Below are 4,148 nucleotides of genomic sequence, written 5' to 3' on the forward strand. Positions count from 1 at the left end.
AGCTTGCTAGGCTAAAAGCCCGAATATCCCTATTATAATGCTGTCTGGACACAATTCATATAACAAAACTCCATATATTCCATATAGATCATACAAACTTTTAAATGATATAACTCGTCAATTAAACTCAAATATAATATTTCTATGCTCAAACACATTCGACTAGCTCTTTTATGAATCAATAGATTCCAAACAGCATATTAAACTAAGTTATAAAAAAATGATATTTAATTGCTTAAAGACTTACTCTGACTATGAAAACCCAGACGGATCGGCTTAGTCAACAACTTTACTTTTTCCCCGATCTAAATCCGATTTTCTTTTCTTGATCTAAATTAATATAAATTAAATTTATCAAATCAAATATTCAACCAAATTCATCCAAAAACACAAAATGGGCAAATTTCAATTTTACCCTCGAAATTTCACATTTTTCACAATTTAGTCCCTATTGCATAAAACACAAAATATGCAAAATCTCACAACAACATTGTTAGGCCGAATATTCCTTATTCTCATACTAGTCCATTTATTTCATTTACTTCACATTTTAGTCCCTCAATTTATTATTTTCATAATTTAGTCCTAATTACTCAAAATCATTAAAAACTCCAATACAAAACATGATAATCTAAAACATATTTTTAATATCTCATCATCAAACATCTCAAAACACAAATATTCATCAATGGCATAACTTAAAACATTCATCAAAATTAGAAATTTTAGCATGGGTCTTGTAGATAACTTAACAACGATCTCAAAAACGTAAAAATTATCAAAAACCGAGCTAATTACATACCTTGATTGAGCTTAATAAGTTGCCGAACCCTTAAAGCTTTCTTTTCTTTCTTATTTTCTTTAGTTTCGGCAATAATAAAGAACATGCATGGTTGTTTTTAATTTATGTTATAATATATACATATTATTACTTATATTATAACTTTAATATTATTATAATATTATTTCCACCCACTAACTAGTGACCGAATGTGTCCATGCCAATTTCAATGGTATAATTGCATTATAAGTACTCCACATTAAAAGAACAAAGCAATTAGGCACTTTAACAATTAGCATGCAAATTTTACATTTTATGCAATTAAGCCCTTTTATTAAATCGGCCACTCAAACAACAAAATTAAAATACGAAAGTTTCACATATATAAATTCACACATGGTAAACATAGAAAATAATTTTAAAATATTTTTCTAACTCGGATTCATGGTCCCGAAACCACCGTTCCGATTAGGGTCTAAATTAGGCTGTTACATGGTCGTAGGCGTCCTCTTCCACTATAACTGGCTTACTTGAGTTGGGATGAGTTATTTAAAAGCTGAGGATTGAACTCAAGGCGGAATGAGACAACTAGAGGCTGAAATCTACCAATAAAAATTTCTTTTCCTTTAACTCTCTTTATTATTTTTATATATTCTCCATCTCAATTTCTGTCATTTATTTAATTTCGCATTTTCAATTTAATTTAAATACTATTTTTAGTTTTCCAAATCGAAATTCTTAATTCTATTTTTTTTAATTTTTTCAGGAACGCAAGTTTCTTGGCCAAGAAATTATCCAAGATTTCAAGAAACGAGTAATCATACAATCCGGGAGGATTCGGCCCTACTTCCCCTTTACTGTTATTTTTATTATTTTATAGGGAATAGGATATTTTTGGTGCTCTCAACGACCGCATCATCTTCTTTACTTTTTCGACACTGATTTAATCGTCCTGGGAATGGAGGTTGGATTTTCGGCAGAGGAGGCTTCGCTCGGACCTGTTCATCGTCTTCGGGTTTTTCCTGGGTGATTTCTTGGCCAATATTCCTATCAAGAATTGGTTCTAGTACCTTTCCACTTCGCAAAGTCACTGCATTTGCGTGTTGTCTTGGATTAGGTTCTTTTTGTGACGGCAGATTTCCTTGAGAGTTCAATTTCTCAATTGATATGGTCAATTCTCTTATAGATGCCTCGATTTTCTGTTGAAAATCAAGCATATTAGCTGCTAATTTATTAACCAATGTTTCTAGAGAATTACCTGAATCTTGTGGCTGCTGTGGAACCCTATTTTGGTATGACTGGTTATATCGTGGATTGGCCCTATAACTTAAGTTAGGGTGGTCCCTCCATCCTGGGTTGTAGGTGTTAGTGTAAGGGTCATATCGCCTTTATGGTGGCCCAGGAAAATTTCACGCAGCATCTAAATGAGCCATAGTATCATCATCCAAACTGGGACATGCATCAATTGTATGTTCAAGGATAGCACATATTCCACATACTCGGGCTGGTTTGGCTTTTTCTGCAACAGGAGAGCTCATAATATTAGTAAGTCTATCAATTTTATCTTCTAAGGTCGAATTACTTAGCTGGTGAACCCTTCTAGGGGGTTCAGGGTTGGATGAAAATTGCTGAGAATTTGCAGCCATTGTGGAGATTAAGTCTCTTGCTTGTTGTGGAGTCATGTTGACTAACGCTCCTCCACTCGCAGCATCTACCATATTCATCTCCATGGGTTTCAGGCCTTCATAAAAGTACTGGAGCAAAGACTGTTCCGTTATACCGTATTGTGGGCAACTTGCACACAACTTTTTAAATCGCTCCCAATAGTCGGACAGAGTCTCTGCATCTTTTTACCTTATGCCCACGATTTCTCTTCTTAACTCAGCTGCACGCGACACCGAAAAAAACCTATTGAGAAATAAATGAGACAGATCAGCCCAAGTCATTACAGATCCATGAGGTAAATAAACCTTAACAGAATCTGCTAAGGAAAAAGGGAAAGTGCACAGTTTAATTTGATCTTCAGTTACCCCCTGAGGTTTCATACTAAGGCAAACCATATGGAATTCTTTCAAATGCTTATGAGGATTTTCGTTCTGTAACCCCCGAAAAGTTAGCAGTAGCTGGATCAAGCCTGACTTTAATTCAAAATCAGTATCCATAGTAGGATACGCGATGCATAGTGGCGGTTGTTCTGTCGGCGCTTCTGCTAGTTGCCGAATTGTCTGAGCCATAAGTTGAGGTGCTAAATCAGGGTTTTCGTCAACCCCAGTGTTAAACACTTCTTCTGAGGAATCGACTTCTACTTTTTCGCCTTTAAAAGTTTGAGTAGGGTTTTTGTTAACCCTAGACTCTGCTTCGTCGTCGATTCTGATTTCTGGCGGTGGATTACTTTGAGTCCAACCACCGCTGACTGCTTTTTTCTTAGCTTTGTTTCCTTGCGATTAGCTCTCGCAGTCTTTTCAATCTCTGAATCAAGCGCAAGAGTTCCTGGAGCAGATCTGGTCATAAGAAACAAAAAACAAGATTAGTACGTTACCGATCCCCGGCAACGACGTCAAAATTTAATACGTCGTTGAGAGCACAAAAAATATCCTATTCCCTGTAAAATAATGAAAAAGAACATAAAGGGGAAGTAGGGTCAAATCCTCAGGGATCGGATTATACGAATGCTTGTTTCTCGAAATCCTGGGCAGAATCGTGCCCAAGAAAACCTACGCGGTAGAAAAAAATAAAAATAACAGAATTAAAGATTTGATTTGGAAAAGAATGGAAAACAGAATCTAAAGTTGACTGAAATTGTGATTACGAAAATAATAAAAATAATAAAGAGAGTTAAAGGAAAAGAAATTCTTATTGGTAGATTCCAGCCTCCAGTTGTCTCATTCCACCTTGGGTTCAATCCTTGGCTTTTAAATGACCCTTCTCAACTCAAGTAAGCCAGTTATAGTGGAAGAGGACGCCTACGACCACCAGCTCCAAAGATTAGACTTATGATTTTTAGGGAACCTGACTCTAGCCAGTAATCTATGCTAGATCAACGCTTCTCAATGGCGAATCCCACGCCATTTTGTCTCTTTGGCTCGCCAACCCTCGATGCAAGAAGTTAACGAACCGACTATGCAATCCTTCCAAAACATACAAAGCGCCCGCCTTTGCATATGCTGAAAAGCTTACTTAAGGGCCATGGACTAAGCGTCACCAGTAAAAGTGAGAAACAATGAATACTTGGCGAGAAGGCTAAGTATGGATTCTAGGCCTCAAGAACCCTTTTTGAGGAATATTGACAACTTTCGGCTAGATAGGTTTTAGTGGCTCATGATAATGGTGGAAAAGAAAATAAATATAAAAATGGAAAAGAGAATTT

This window comes from Gossypium arboreum, chromosome 6, assembly GCF_025698485.1.
Source record: "Gossypium arboreum isolate Shixiya-1 chromosome 6, ASM2569848v2, whole genome shotgun sequence".
NCBI classification, from domain to species: Eukaryota; Viridiplantae; Streptophyta; class Magnoliopsida; order Malvales; family Malvaceae; genus Gossypium; species Gossypium arboreum.